The sequence below is a fragment of the Catharus ustulatus genome, unplaced genomic scaffold, assembly GCF_009819885.2.
Source record: "Catharus ustulatus isolate bCatUst1 unplaced genomic scaffold, bCatUst1.pri.v2 scaffold_74_arrow_ctg1, whole genome shotgun sequence".
NCBI lineage: Eukaryota > Metazoa > Chordata > Aves > Passeriformes > Turdidae > Catharus > Catharus ustulatus.
The window spans coordinates 141,141-158,308 of NW_024879544.1; the positions used below are offsets into that span (position 1 = coordinate 141,141).

Here is a 17,168-nt window from a genome sequence, read left to right on the forward strand (position 1 = left end):
AAACCAAAATCTTCTCCAATAAACCTGTTTCAGTGCTTCACACAACTTACTGAGAGAGACTATTACCTAATGTTAAACTGTACAGTATACACAGGTTACGTCTTATCTGAGCCAACATGGCTGTAGGAAAGTGATGTTTTCCTTGTTTGCTGCAACATTTCTTTATATACTTGCACAATGGCACTATTTTCGTGTATGGTATTCTTTTAAATCAACAGCCCTAGATCTTTCCATCTTTCTGGAAATATTTTATAATTAAGACTTTTGCTGGTATCCTTGATCACACCACTTAACTGATGCATTTATTGTTATGGATTACAGCATGTTTGATAGCATTTCTTCTCACGACATGGTTAGAGCAGAAGGACTTCATGTGTTCTTAATATTAAATTGCTTAACAGGTCTAAATCATGTCTGACTTTATTTCCATAGCACAAAATTGTTGACTCATTCTCAGTTTACCATCCACAATACACATGAGATCTTTCTGTGGAGAACTGGTAAAGAGTCAGATTATTTATTTATTTATTTGTTCCTCATCTTCTCTCTGCAAAGCTAATTATTCTTGGCAAGATCCAATTATTTCTACATTCTCATTAAATACCATGCTAGTTCTTCAGAAGAGATCTCAGATGTCAATGACATAATGCGTTTTAACTGATTTTTAATGTTCAGTAATTTCACAACTATAAGGCCTACCGGATTATAAGGCGCACCTCTGGGAGTCGGCAAATTTTGCGACTTTGTACATTATATAAGGCGCACTGGACTATAAGGCACACATTTTTTTGCAGCGAGGAGCTGCGCCACGTGCAACAAAGTAACGAATTAGTAACGGAATCGTGTGATTGGGGGGTTTACTGGCAGGTGCTCAATTTGCAAACATTTTTCCCAGATTGGCATAGCGTTTAAACGCAACCCCAGGCGTGGGGCTCGGCACTCCTGCCCACCCGCAGCACCAGCTGGCGAGGCACGGCTCGGGGCTGCCATGGTCCAGGGCTGCTTGGGGCTGCCCGCGGTTCAAGGCAGCTCAGGGCTGCCGTGGTGCAGCTGTGGCCACGGCTCATGGCTCGGGGCTTCTGTGGCCACCAGCTCCCTCCCTCCCTGCACGGTTCCTGGCCACTGGGGCCGCCCGCGGCTGCAGGCCACCTCCCTCCTGCGCAGTGGCTGGGGCCGCCTGTGGCGGCTGGCCACCTCCTTCCCAGCGCAGCAACTGGGGCCGACCATGGCAACCAGCCACCTCCCTCCCTGTGTGGCTCCCGCAACTCAGTGCTCCTGCGGCACTGTGGCCCCCGCATTGTGGTTTGCACTTCCGGGTTGGCAAATTTCACAACTTTGTCCATTATATAAGGCGCGCTGGACTATAAGGAGCACTTCCGGGTTTGGGCCAAAATTTTAGTCAAAAGGGTGAGCCTTATAGTCGTCAAATTACTGTACTTTTCCCCCCAGGTTAGTGCTGTGATAAATTTGAATGGTAACTCCTTTATTGTAGGCTTGAATTGTATGAGATAATTAAAATAATATATTCCAGTACATTAGTAACCAAGGCAGATGTTGAAAAATATTTGAAGGACACTATAAATCATAATTAAATTATTAATTAATTAATAAATAATTATTCCTTAAAACATTTCATCTAAGAATTCTGAAAACCTGAGAACTGTTGACAGTCTTTTTCAATACGCCTTGGAATGAAGTGCAGAACTTTAGATTACTAGATATATGCTAATATTTCACTAAAGTCAGAAATAAAAAAAAATAGACTTACTAAAACATTCAACTCATGATCAAGAGTTTTTTGGACAACAGACTACATCAGGCAAATTTGATTTCAGTATTTCATGAGTTTACAAGTTTGGTTTATGAATGGATTTGAGACCTCTTACACTATTTAAATTACAAAGCAATAGGCTATAAAGGAAAGTACTATAAAACACACTGCATACCATAGTGCGCTCACTAGCTAGTTTTGTATCTGCAGAATAGAATTTAGAAATTACTATGGACCACATTTAGAATTACATGAGTTGTAATTCTACACTGTTCCAATAAAGTAAAGGTCATACTTGGATCTACAAAGAATTGTCTATTCTGCAACACACGAGGTAAATGTTCTGCTCTGATCAGTCTTAAAAATACCTCACAGTAGAATGCTGAGCCTGTATTGTGGCTTAATCCTAGATAGCAGGTAAGGACCAGTTGCTCACTCCCCCCACCTGCCATCTCAGTGGAGAGAACTGGAAAGGAAATTGGAAAACCTTGTGGGTTAAGAAATATTTAATAATGGAAATAAAATAGTATAGTAGTACTGAATATTATGGCAAAGACAATGATGATAATGATAATAGAGATAATAATAGCAATATTAACAATAAAAAGAAGAATGAGAGAGAGTAACCAAACTGGGAATAAACAAGTGACACACTATACAATTACACATCACTACTGATCCATGCCCAGTTCATTCCTGAACAACTATCTGTCCCCTCCCTTAGGTGACTCTCCCTGTTTACACATTGGACAAGATTTCTATAGTGTGGAATATCCCTTCGGCGAGTTCATGTTATCTGTCCTGGCCATGCTCTCTCCCAGCTTTCTGTGCAGCTCCTCCCTAGCATTGAATGACACACTAAAAAGTCCTGGACTTGGGGCAAGGACTATGCAGCAACAGCCAAACCATTAGGGTGTTAACCTTATTATTTTCATCCGAATACAAAACACACAGTGCTGTGTACCAGTTACTATGAAGAAAATTACATCTACACCAGGCAAAACGAGGACAATTTGGTTTGTGAAAAACACAAATTGAATTAAAAAAATTCACACTAGAGTTATGAAGGCCACCAGAGGTCTTATACATTTTTTTCCTGCTCTGAACACATGGGAAAAAATACTCCTGATACATTTTGGTTTGTTTGGTTTGTGAGGTGTTTCCTAATAGGAAGGGACAATGACTCGAAAACTACAAGTCGTCAAGGAATTGGCAATCTACAAGTAGCAAAAAGCAAAACTAGAATATTCCATGTTGCAATGAATTTTGCTGGAACGCACACACTGAGGAACTTAACTATATCAGTATTGGCAGATGGGTATCAGATTAGCCACAGGAGGGATTAGCTGTTTGTAGCAGACTGAAAATGATCAGGATTGCACCTTAAAAGAGCAACCAAACAAAAATTAGAAATGTACTTTCAAGCCCAGGAATTAATGCTTGGTGAAAAATCACACAAAAAATATTTAAGGCACATGTCTTACAATGAAAGATGTTAGACAGCTCTTGTTTCTTTACTTGAAGCATTTTTTTCTAATGAAATCCCTGAGATGCAGTTCTAAGCTTCTTTTCTGATGAACATTTGTCAAACACTTCCTAGGCAATAGTGTGTTAAGCCTAGAATGAAGATCATTTGAACTTTTGTCTTTTCCACTGTAGATATTTTCTCAATTTTACTCATTTTCTTTTCTCCTGTCCTTTCTCCTCTTCCTTCCTCCTATTGCCCTTCCCTTTCCTCCTCTTCATTACCAATAACTGCAAGGTATGCACAGACATAGGATGGACAAGCTATGCACCTACATATATACAGAGAATTTGTCTAGTATGATTTTTTTAACATCCTTTCTGCTATTTATAGCCATTATCAACTAAAACATTGCACAATCCAAACTACATAATAGAAGAGTAATCCTTCCAATGTCCAAGGATGAAAACCATGTGTACAGCTCCAGTCTAACCATGTAGTATTTACTTTAACTAGTACCCAAAATAGCATTTACCAAAAACTTTATTTTCACTGCTAATATGTCTTGCATCATGCTATGGGTTAGACAATCTCTCTCTAAAGATTGGCATAAGACACAAGAATTCTAAAACAATTCTAGAACAATCCACCTGCAAAGATTTTTTTTGAAGTTTGTTTCAAAAAGGGCAAACTATATTCCAATATAGTAGCCACAGAGGCATCCAAAGCATTTTTTCCCTCCCTCCCAAGACTTCAGAAAGCAATCATGTTTTCAGATGTTCTCTGAGCAACAACATCAAGCAAATGGTAGCCTTGAGTAATCATTCTGTTATTTATACTCATTATATATTAAGTATAGGCTAAAGAGGTTAAAATTTCCAATTTGAATCACAGAAAGAAAATTTAGTGATGTAAAATAATTTATACAAAGCCTTATAATTTATACAAACCTTAGTGTAAGGTCAAAAAGTACAATAAAGGGATTACAGCTACTGACAAAGTACCTAGACAGTCAGGTCTGTCTGTTTCTATGGATGCATTTGCATAAAAGTACAGTTTGAAACAACATTTTGGTACCAAATATTGGTCCAATATTGGCATAATGTGTCAGAGAAGTGAAAACAAAAACAAGAATCTGACTTGGTGGGGGACACCCACTGGAATAGATCTAAAGATCTATGATCAAGCATGGATCCTCTTTCCATCCAAAATTCCTAAGTTTGCTTTGCATCACTTCAATTCAGTACTTTTAAGCAATGCCAAGGCAGAGTTTGTAAGAGATCATTATGGATGATTGCAGGTAAGAATAGACTCCTTCTATCCTCTACAGCCTGTCAACACTACTCAAACCCTACTCCAGGCCTTAGAGCTTACTGGTGGATTCCCTCTGGCGGGATGCCAGCTACTCTGCAAGCTATTGCTTCCCTCCTCAGCAAGACAGGGAGGAGGGGTGGGACAGCAAATAAGATGAATAAAAACCTATGGGTCAGACAAATACAGTTAAATAAAGCAAAGAACAAGTTTGCATGTGTAATTAAAAGGAAAAGGAAAGACTTGTGATCTACTTCCCATAAGCAGATGATGTCCAGTCACTTCCTAAGAAGCAGGACTTGAGTATGTGTAGAATTTGTTCCATAAGACAAACATCATAATAACAAATGTGTCACCTTCATCCTCCTTTCTCTTGGGTTTTATATCTGAGCAGACAGAATACAGTAATTTCACTATTATAAGCCGCAACATTTTGACTAAAGTTTTGGTCCGTACCCGGAAGTGTGGCTTGTATTCCAGAGCGGCTAATATATAAAAAAATGTTCAGAAATTTGCCAACCGGAAATGCGAGCACGCAGCAGCCCCGAGCTAAGCTGGAACCCACCCTGCCCTGAGCAGGGCCAGGGCCGCGCCCGGCAGCGACGGGGGAGCAGGGCTTGGGCCGGCAGGGGAGTGGGGGAGCTGTGCCAGGGCCGATGGGGGAGGAGGGAACCGTGCTGGGCCGGGGTAGTTCTGCGGCGGGGGAGGGGTTACCGTGCCGGGTGAGCTCCCTAGCGGTGGAGGGGGGGCTGTGCCCGCTCTCTGGTGGCAGCGGGGGAAGTTGGGCCGAGCCTGCACGGCCCTGAGCCAGTAAACCCCGCGTTCCCACGCTTCTGTTACTAATTGGCAATTTTGTGAAAGTTGCATGCAGATCCTCACTGCGAACAAAAGTGTGGTTTACAATCCGGTGCGGCTTATATATGGAGGAAAAACGAAATGTTGCCGACACCCTGGAAGTGCGGCTTATAATCAGGTGCGGCTTGTAATCATGAAATTACTGTATGTTATGGAATATTCCTTGGGTCAACTTGGGTCACTTGCTCTGGCCGTGTCCCCTCCTAAGACCTGGCTCACCCCCAGCCAGAAAACTTCAGCTTCTATAGAAAAAAAGTCATAACAATATAATGTACTGCAGTTACATCATGACATGCATTAAAAAGGAAGGCTATGGATACCTTGATCAATATATGGCTATATGGCAGCTGTACTGAAGCTGAGCATTTATGGCCAAATGCATTCTGCATTTCTCACATCTCATTATTTGTAACAACCTAAGTTATTATATTATGAATAACCTTGGCAATTTTTAGAAGAAAAAGTGACATCTTGAGTGAATTGAACACTGTAAGGCAAGCACAGTGGTATTGTGACTCAGGAAGACACAATATGCTGTCTTTCATGACTCAGTGCTTCAGTATGAGTACACTGAGCTAGAACATCTGATTGGGATGACTTTTCTACAGGACTGAGCAGGGAAGAATGATTTTGCATTGCTCAGCAAAATCTACAGCTTCATCACAATATTCTGAATTACACTTGTCAGGCTAGAGAAGTTGTTGAAACAACGGAGGCAGACTGAAATGTGATCAGGGCTTATATTTTGATTGCTTTCCAATATGCAAGGGTAGTTAATTATAACAGGAGGGAGCTATCTGATTTATATTTGCATGAGGTAACTCCAAATAATGGTCTGATAGGGAGGTGAAAGTAGCACTAGTTTATGACTGAAGCAAACAGTGATATGGGAGCTTTCAAAGAGGCATAACCCAGCTGACATCTCACTGACTTGGCAGGATATGGTTGCCAAAGGCCCTCCTACATTTTTTGGAAAATCCCTGAAAATTCCTTATTTTTAATTATTTTTTAAATTATTAAACAAACAAACAACCTTACTTAACCCATGTTTGTCAAATTATATGGACTGCATCAAATTTTAAACTGAAGTCTGATTTTCCTAATTCGAGTTGCAGTACAGTATTATAAAACAGTTCAAATCTCAGATTAATTAGAAAAAAAAAACTTAGAAGTGTATTTCTAATGAAACAATTTAAGATTTTTAAATGCTATTTATATATGTATGTGCTCTTCTGAGAAATAATTTCCTAATCTCTTTCCATAAAATTATAGGTAGCCGTGAGAACTTGGTCCAAAAGACAAGGAACTGGATTCTAAAATCTGAATGCACTGGAATTAGGAGGTGTATGATGATTACAGAAGTTTTCAAAAAAAATCTTGGTACTGTGGCAGAGCTACATTCCATGAAGAAAAAAAAGTTTTCTAATATTAGTGGGTTCCAGTCCCAAAAAATTACCTACTGTGTAAAGCAACTCTGAAATCTAAGGTGACAGACAGAACAACTGCAAATATTACATTTCTCTCTGCATTATATGTATCTGAAGCTATTTAAATGTCAGTTCCTGTTTCTTCTAGTACTGAAAAACTTATTTTTGCAATTTACACAGCAAATTTGCTAAAAATAAGTAGGTTTTCTACCAGCCAGACAAGACATTTAGGAAATCCAAGAAAATATCAGATAAAAGAAATTAGAAACTGAACAAAATGTACCAGTATTTTAAAAGATTTGTCAGAGTTTTGGTGGTTTTTTTAACCTAAACAATATAGTGTTCACTGAACTTCTACCATAAGCTCATATTTGTGCTGTTACTGATAAGCAAACAATACTAATACAAATAAATATTCTTGCTGATATGTGAACTACAGACACTTCTTACTGATATTAGCAAGGGATTTTAAAAAGCTTGTCTCAATTCTTGCCATAAACAGCCAACAGAACCTCCATCTCAGGATGTTATCAGAGGTTTTTGCAATGTGTAGAGTTATGTATGTTTAGGGTTTTCATAGTGCCTTTTTTCCCCTGTTTTGCAAACAGACACATCTCTCAGTACTGTGTTCAGGACACAGCACAGGGTGGAAACTGGTGAGTGTTTCTGCTCTGAAGGAAGTACCAGTTTGCTTTCTCATAACCAGCCCCATACACCTAACTTGTGAGCTTGCAGAGTGCAGAGGCTGCACCTCACTTGTTACAGTTTGAGTGATCCTGACCCTATCAGCCCTTTGTTAAGGGGGTTTTTCCAAGGCTGTGCTTTGTTAGCTAGCCACACTGCTGCCCTGCAGGAACAGACTTGGAGCGAAACTGTTTCTTGCAGCTGTGTGTGCAGAGATGTGAAACACCCCTGCACAAACACAGCCTCTGTCCCACAACATCTGTCCAGCTGGAACACAAGTTCACTTCTGTGTACCTTCACAAAAAGTCTTATTCTCTCTATGATGTGCAAGTTTTCATGTTATGCATCTTCCTCCATGGTAAGAACCTTGAAAAATCACCCTAAAATTTCAGCAAAACAATTGATTGAGAAAGATTGTATATACCTAAGGAATTATTTTGAAATAGAAAATGAAAAGTTGAGTGCTTTCTCTGTAGCTGCATCTAAAGAATTTCAACATGATGTTAATCTTTTGTTTAATCACTTTTCCTCAAAAGGAAACGAGGATTTTCTCTGAAATACTGAACATCATCTGCTCATGGGTCAAGTTGAACAAATCTTAGAGGACTCATAATAGCTGCCCCAAAGAATCCTGTGCAGCTGTGAAACAAGTCACACCCTTGTACAAGTACATTTTGAAATGCCTGTAATCAAATACTACCGCCCTGAGCTGAACACAGTTAGACATTGTTTTGATTCAGTGCTGCACCTGGCCTCAGTTACCTCACCAGGATGATGGGAAAATGAACAACCTGAGAAATCTTTTAGTGACCATACAATTGTTGAGGAGGTTGTTTGGTATGAAGAAAAATAAAATCTGTATTTGTGTTTGATGAATTTAAATTAGCTTATGTTTCATGCAGATTAACTCAGAGATAGGTCCATATGTTTTATTTCATATATAATTAAGAAAAAAATTAAGAAAATAATTAAGAAAATTACATATTAGAAAATAATTATTTTCCTTATATTTTGCATGTAAGTTTCAAGTGAAATGCAAAATTTTTAATAATGTTTCTCCCAGATTTTATAGAGTGAAAATGTGGCATCAACTCTTTGGCAATATTTCGTTTCCTTTTCATTTCTTTTGTCTACACAGCAAAAGAAAGAGGAAAAAGAATGAAGGAAAGAGAAGAAGCGAGGTAAAAAGGCAATGAAAATGCAGTTAGACTATTTTGGTTAAGAAATGTAGGCTCAGAAACAGCAGAATTAGAATTGCCAGAAATTTAGTCAAGGATTGCCCATTCTTGTTTACATTTGGACAGATTGTCTCAATAATTTTTTGGAAGCCAAATCTACATCCATGGGAATTGCTCCTAGAAATTTGATCCTATCATCTTTACTGACATATCAAAATTTATTGTAAGTAGCACCATACTCATTAATGGAGGTACCCACGAGTAAATATCAATGATAGAAAACACTGGGGAAAATCCAGTCCTCCATGAACAAAGGATGAAGAAATTTCCTTGTTGCTCTCTCCTGCTGCTGTTATTATAGAGTTAAACAGTTGGAAAAAGGGGGAAATGAAAATGAATGAAACAATGAAAAATGAAAATGAAGAAACAATGCTTTTCTATAATGAGAACCCAAAAGGTCATCTGCTGTTGTTTTAGAACACAGTTTATTGTGTTTCAGTCTTCTCATTATATGATCCTCCAGAAATTTCTCTGAACAATTTTATACCTAGTTTTTTAACTTTGTCTTTATTTTTGTCTTCGTCTTTTCCTTTTTTTCTTCCTACTGTGAGTGTTATTACTAAGGAAACACAGTTACCAAAGAAGGTGCAAGGACCCAGCATAAGCACTGCGTAAGTACAGCTGGGACTTCTGAGGCAGTGGAAGCTCTGGAGTTCCCAGGCAGTTCATTCCAGAAGTCCCAGAAGACTTGCAGCCTTCAGTGTTTGACCAAGAAACTCAGGTGACAGAAATCTGCTTGAAATCTCTTACAGCACGGTTCTTGCTAACACTACAATTTTAAAATTACATAAGGAGCTATGTGTCTGATCTCAGTTAATCTTATTCCTGTTTAAATCCAAGGCTTCCTCCTCATGTGTATGAGTCATTATTGGTGGCTTTGAAACTGCAAGAGTCATTATTGGTGGCTTTGAAACTACAATCTACTGTTGTGGCTTTTTTTGGTGTGTTTTACTACTTAATACTTGTTAAAGTTTCTCCAATGCCAGAAAAAAAAGTTTCCCTAGGACTGTCTTTTAAGACAGACATTCTTATCTTTACTCTCCCTATGCATTCTCTAAACCCAGGATTTAATACAAATCTAGCTGAAAAAGAAGACACTTCATGTGCAAATTGTCAAACATAAATGAAACTCATGTTCACAGTCTCGCTCTTTAGCAAGAAGAATATCTGCAAAATATGTTTTTTTCAGTTGTACTGTTTTTCTCTAAGCCAACCAACAATTAAATTGAATACTAATAACAGAAATCAGTCTGCTAAAGCTGAATTCTTTCTACTTATATGTATCTTAGTAGAGGTCAGTGAGATACATCCTTATTTACTGGAGCTTTTACATTGGGCAGACAAGAGTTTGCCTTCCCAAGTACAACTCATTGCATTAAATACACTAAAATTTACTTCATGTAACTAAAATCTGAGCACAAAACTGAGTGGTTGCAGAACAGCCCTGTGGTGGAATGAAAACAACAAAGGAAAAACAACCAAAAAAGCCCCCACCAACCAAACAAAAATCCCACTAATTTTTTTCACCTCTTTTTTAGAAAGATCAAGTACAAGAAGGTATATATATGGACTCTGTCAGTATTAATGGGGTAGTTGGAATTAATGGTTGGTACTGATCTCACTTTTGCTTATTTATTCTGGCATATCAGATGAAGGCTTTTCTAATTTGATGGAAAACTGAGAATAATTTGGTTTAGTAGCAAGAGGCTGTATCTTACTGATTAAAGATGACAAAGTAGGAGTGATGAAATTTCTTGTTACTTGTACAACCTTGAAAGGAAATACAAAACTTCTAAAAGCTGTCAGTGATAGGGCTGCAAGCTTTCATCCTGCAGATGTTCTTTGATGCTCCTGTCATAATACTACAGAGGCTTCAGAAAAGTTCCTGGAGTTCTTCTGGAGGCACAAGAACTCCTTCATCTGAACCTGTTTGAAGGATTAGGCCTCATTAGGTGGGCGCAACTTTCACCCATAACAATCTTTTTAACCCTTTATCATAACAGCATGATACCTTAATGATTGGAAATTTTACAATAACAAATATTTTTCTCTAGTCATATTTTAAAATTCCATCATTCAAAGCAGCAATAATTTATTTTTCTTTATCGTAGTTCTTTAAAAGCACAGTACCGTGATTATCCCTGACTCTGATGTGCTAAGGTTTCCCTATCATTAACAATACATATTTGCCAAGATTTGAAAGACAGTAAACCTCCTGCCACTGCCCCCAGCTATTTCCCCCCACTGAAAACTTATATTGGTAATGAGGGATAAGTGAAAGATAATTAAAGCAATCCCATTTACAAGTGAGGTTTTAAAAAATCCTTAGCAGTTAGTAGCACATCAGGCAGCTTCCTTGGAAACACAGGAAAAGTTTAGAAAATAAAGCACAAGTACAGGATACAAAAGGGACAAACTTTGTACTTTATTAACCTACTCTGTAGGATTTTTGCTATATAAATACGTGTGTATATATGTTTATGTATGTGTAGTGTCATGCTGTGTCAACATAAGTAGTTCTGGTTCATCAGAAACATTTATTCTACAGTAGCACAGAGCTCAGGATGGTTTAATTTACTATGCAGAAAAGGAGAAAGGGATAAAGCAGCAAATGGTGAGAAATTAGCTGTGAAAACTGCAGGCTTTTTGCCCCCCAACTTCAGCTGAGTGGTTCATGAAGCACTTGGCTTTGCATACAGGTAGCCAAACATCACTCTGTGCTGAGGTCCAGTAAAAGCAGTTTGCAATAGCTTTTAAATCCTAGATGATGTGCCAGTGAACTGAGGAGAAAGGAGGTGGAAAAACCGGGATAATAGGAAAAAGAAGCTGTAGAGAGAGGGCCATGCAGAGAGACACTTCCAAGTCCATGCAGAATATAAAACCAGGCATTAGAGTATGGGAATTCTTCATACAATCATCATACAAACCTCTTCCTCTTACTATGTCTTTGAGTACAGTTAAAACCCCTGGATTTTTTTTGCGGCAATTCTTAGTTATTTTCTTATCTATTCCTATTACCTATCACAGTCTGGTGATTCAAATGGTGTTCACATCTGAATTCAGCACTTTTGAATACAGAAAAGCAGACACGAGACTTAACCCAAATGCTTGGACAGAAATTAGCTCACCCAAGCTAAAATATTCTTATTACTGGTCCTTGGTTTAAAGAAAGCAGATCTCCATTTTAGGGAACAGCTAGTAAGCCAGGGATCTGTTCCTGGGATGCATGCCAACACTGAGACAGTCATACAACTGAGTGAGACCCAAAGCAGTACCCAGTATATTTTTCTGACTGGGTTATGGGTAAGTGCACCAGACTGACAGACATTCAGTCAGAAAGAAATCATGGCACAAAGTGCCTGTGACTCATTGCAAAGGCCCTGGTACCAAAATGCATTTTCTATGGAGCTTCTTATCCCAATAATGTTAACAATGGCTCTGCACTGGTTTCACTTAATTTCTTCTCAGTAGGTGGTACAAGTGCTGTGTTTTGGATTGGAATGATAATGGTGTTGATAAGACACTAAGGTTTTGGGGTTTTGCTAGTCATATTTATTCTAAGTGAGAAGGTAGACAAAATAAACTGGATGGGAAAATGGCTGGTACAGGGGACCTGAACTGACCTAAGGGGTATTTCTATAACTTCATGGCCTGTATATAAAATGGTAAGTGCTGTCAATCTGGGTTCAGGAAGGGGTGTTTGGCATCAACCAGCTGGTGGAGACAAACTGCATTGTGCATGACTTTAAAAAAAAATTTCTTATTCTAATTATTATGATTCTTTTCCATTAATATTTTATTTTCAATTAATAAGCTTTTTTTATTTCAATATAATAGTTTCACTTTGATTCTCCCTCCCATTCAACTGGGATGGAGGAGGAAGAGAGGAGAAGGTGAAGCATGGTGTTTCATGTCCAGCTGGGCTTAAATCCATGGCAAGCTCATCTGTTCCCTGAGTCATCCCCATGAGTGAGATTCAGAAAAAACTGCAATGTGAGTAACAAGAAGAGCTGTAACTCTTAATCAAAGCAAAAATTTCATAGTTTGCAGCTTTCTTTAGCTTTGTTTCCCTATCCCGCAGATGTGGCTCCATAGTCACAGATCCAGTGATTTCCCACAAAAAAAAAAAAAAAATCTCTGATTTGAGCTGAACTGTAGCAGACTTAGAAGTATTTTGGATTTTTTAGACAGGAACGTTACTGGAAAATCTTTCTCATTATTTCTCATAGATATTTCACTACAATGATACAAAGAAGATATTTGAGAACATTTAGCTTAACCCCTTTTGTGCTATGAGAATCCAAGCACACCAATATTTGTACAAATTTAAAGTATAGTAATGGCACTTATCTTCTTCTGTAGCCCATTTGCCACATGGGATTTTAAAGAGAAAAATGAATATGTAACAGGGATTCTCCTGACAAAGGAAATCATTCTTCTTCCCTTAGGAAATACAGGATCCTGCTAAAAGAGAGACACTTCTGAAAAATGGAGAGATTAACAGAGAGAAAAGAGCAAGTAAAAGACAGCTAAGCCTCAGACAGAATCACAGAATTAATTAGGTTAGAAAAGAACTCTGAGATCATTGATCATATGACCAAACACCATGTCAACTAGACTATGGCACTAAGTGCCACACCCAACCTTTCCTTAAATATCTCCAGGTGACTTCACTACATCCCTGGACAGCCCATTCCAATATCTAGTCACTCTTTCTGTGAAGAAATTCCCCTGGTGCAGCGTGAGACTACGTCCTCTTGTCCTGTCACTGGTTGTCTGGGAGAAGAGGCTGATTCCTACCTGACTACAATCTCCTTTCATGGAGTTGTAGAGAGTGATAAGGCCTCCTCTGAGACTCATTTTCTCCAGGCTTAGCCACTCCTCACTTGTGCTCCAGATCCTTCCCCAGCTCCGTTGCCCTTCTCTGGACACACTCAAGCACCTCAATGTCCTTCCTAAATTGAGGGGTCCAAAACTGAACCCAGCACTCAAGATGTGCCCTCACTAGTATTCAGGACTGAAGGACGATCACTGCTCTGGTCCTGCTGGCCACATATTTCTGACCCAGGCCAGGATGCCCCTGGCCTTCTGGGACACCTAGGCACAGCTCAGCTATTGTTCAGCCAGCTATTGACAAGCATTCTGAGGCACTTTTTTGCCAAGCCACTTTCTAGCCTCTCTTGTGCCCAGCCTGTAGCTCTGCATGGGGTTTTTGTAGTAAAAGTGAAGGATCCAGAACTTGAACCTCATTCCATTGGTGTTGGTCAATAAACCCAGCCTGTCCAGGTCCCTCTGAAGAGCTTTCCTGCCTTCCAGCAGTTCAACACTCCCATTCAACTTGGTGTCATTCACAAATTTGCAAATGGTAGACCCAATCCTCTCATCCAGATTATCAATGAAGATACATAAACAGGACTGGGCCAACACTGATCCCTGAGAAAACAAGAACCAAAAAACTCATATTTTCTGGGATCTAGAGAAAATTATAGAATTGGTAATTTAAAAATTAAGTAGGATACAGCATAACAAAAAATCATGCTTGAAATACAGCATTTGCAAAGATACAGTGGATAAGAGATATTTGCTTATAAACCTTTAAATTTTTATTCCGTGAAGTGTAATAATCTCTAATCTTGTAATTTTCAAAGGTTACTGTTTTAGTTTACACTCTAATAAATAAAGCCCTTTAGCCTTCTTATGTGAATTTGATTTCAAGAAGGTCTAGTCAGACTCAGCTTAAAGCAGGAACAAGACATGGGAGTCAAAGTATAAAATACAGATATTTTTGTGTAGAATTTGTCATATCTGGAGGGAAACTCTATCCAAATACATCTTTGAAGCATAAAAATTAACTCATTTTTTGTTCAGTGCAAGTAGAAAATGAACTTCTCTAAACACAGCTATACTGTTGACTATTAATTGTGCCCATAGCATATTGGTTAAGAACAAAATAGTTGGTCAGCAATGCAAATATGGATTGCCTGAAGGAGTGATTGCTTAGGAGACAGTTAGGATAACAGGCTTCACTGCTTTTATTACTTCAAGAACTCTTCCAGCTCTCACATGTGAGGATTTCTTACCAGCACACTACTGTTCATGAACAGCTTCTGAGGCTGATTCTGAAGTCAGTATGTAATGAGTTTGGATTTGGAAATATCCTTGTCACTTTTTCCACTACTGCATTCTGGTTTAGAGAAAAGTGCTGTAGTTCAATCTGCCCCCCTTTCCACATTTCAAAGTCCTCTTGTATAAATAGAACAAGTCTTACAGCGCTACTCAAACCAGGAATTAGCATTTTTGCTATTTATGAAAATTCTTAATATCTCACTGAAAGACATCTCTTAGAGTGTTTGCATTGACTGAGATGGAATAAGATGCACATTCACTAAGCTTGGGAGGATTTCTGGCATTTTTTCACTGTAATAGAACACTGGAAAAGTTTTATATTTAATATGGGCAATGGGTTGGACTGAGTAATTTTTCTCTACTTAATAGTTTTATCAGAATGTAAGAATGCCTCAAAGAATGAGACATGGACATCAAAAGAAAACAACTGGAAAACAGTGTTTCACTAGATAATGATACCATCAACCCACAGTTTGGGTGCAGTCAGAGAACTTGATTACCTTACACAAATTCCTTGTGTTTACTATGTACAAAGAAGCATTTTACCATAAAGTAAAAGACACATTCTGTGAAGAACTATTGACATGTATGGCATGGTATACACCTATGGAGCACTCCTTGATATTACATGAACTTCAGCAATGATCTGTTATTGTAGACCTCAGTTATATTTCTGGTGGCTACGAAATTGGCTGACTTGGTCACAGAACTTGTGGTACCCAATGTAATTCGTTTACATCAAAATCAGGTATCCCTACTTACCATGCACAGTACAGATTCATATGCTGATATTTATATACAAATAATATTTATAGGGCCGAGTGTATGTGTATGTGTGTGTGTGTGTGTGTGTGTGTGTGTGTATGTGTGCATGCACATATACTTAAACATCAGTAGGAAATTCAAGTATCTACTTTTCATAGGAATTCCCTTTGCAAAAACCCACAACACTACATTTTGTTCTCTTATAATGGAATGATGCACACTGTATCTTACTCTTCTATTAAAGACAGATTAATATTCTCCTGCTCTGGGTCTACCCTGAAAGGAGTCTCATATGATGTTTTCATAAAAAGAATGTGTACATTCATTTGTTTTAAAAAGAAGATGTTGTTTAGTCTTTTCTGGACATGAAGCATGGAATAATAATCCAAAATCAATAAGCATATTATCTTCATATCCTAGAAGAGCTATCATCACAGATTAAGTTTGCCAGAAAAGGAGCCAGAGGAAAAAAAAAGGTAGGAAAGAGCAAAAATATTTATACATGCATCTCCACTTAAATGCATCTGGTTCTATGAAGATATACTGTTTTAATTACGATTGTTTTCTATGCTTATATATGGCTTTTAAAGGGTTGTGATAATTGTCAACAATACAGCAATTTTCAAATTTGGAGCAATTTGGAATATAACATATTCATCATTACAAGAGAAATAGTTCAAGAAAAATATTTGACATGATAATGTAGTGATACTTTAATTGCAAAACATATATTTAATAATGTAAGAGAAGGGAAGGTTAAGGCTTGATTTGGTGTTGAGGTTTTTCATCACAGAAATTAAATGGGAGAAAAAAAACATGCTCTTTTCCTCATTCCACAGCAGAAGCCATTTCTGTTCTTTAGCCTGGAATTGAACATTCGCAGAAAAAGCCCCACATAATTTAGTCGCTAAGCAGAGATGCTTGAACCAGCTCTGCCAGAAGGACAAACCGGAGCAAAGCCCAGATGCACAGAAAGTGCATCTATACTGCATATGAGTGAGACACTTGCCTTGTCTCCACCAAACGAGGAGACTCCCTGACCATTTCTTCACTTGACTGTGGACATATTCCCTCTGCTATATGGAAGAAAATTACAGTAATTTCACGAATACAAGCCGCACCAATTTGACCAAAATTTTGGTGGAAACCCGGAAGTGCGGCCAATATTCTGGGGCGGCTAATACATTAACAAAATTCTAAAAGCTGCCAACACGGAAGTGAGAGCCCGCAGCAGCCCCAAGCCAAGCTGGAGCCCGGCCGGCCCCGGCAGAGGTGGGAAAGCCTGGCAGAGGCGGGGCCAGCAGTGTGGGGGGCGGGCGGCAGAGCCTGAGCCAGCAGGGCGGGGCAGGGAGGGCGGCAGAGCCCGGGCCAGCAGGGCGGGGGAGCCCGGGAGAACTGGGGCTAGCAGTGCAGGGGAGCATGGCAGAAACAGGAAGGCCGGCGGGTGGGGCTGCCTGGCAGCAGGGGAAGCCCAGCAGAATCGGGGCCAGCAGCGTGGGGGAGCCCGGCGGTGCGGGGGCCTGCAG

General features: G+C 39.0%; 1 protein-coding gene across 14 annotated transcripts in view; it reads right to left on the reverse strand.

Moving 5' to 3' along the window:
* ADGRV1 (adhesion G protein-coupled receptor V1) overlaps positions 1-17,168 on the reverse strand; it is a 320,555-nt gene that overhangs the window by 61,733 nt on the left and 241,654 nt on the right. The gene's annotated exons all lie outside the window — the stretch shown is intronic.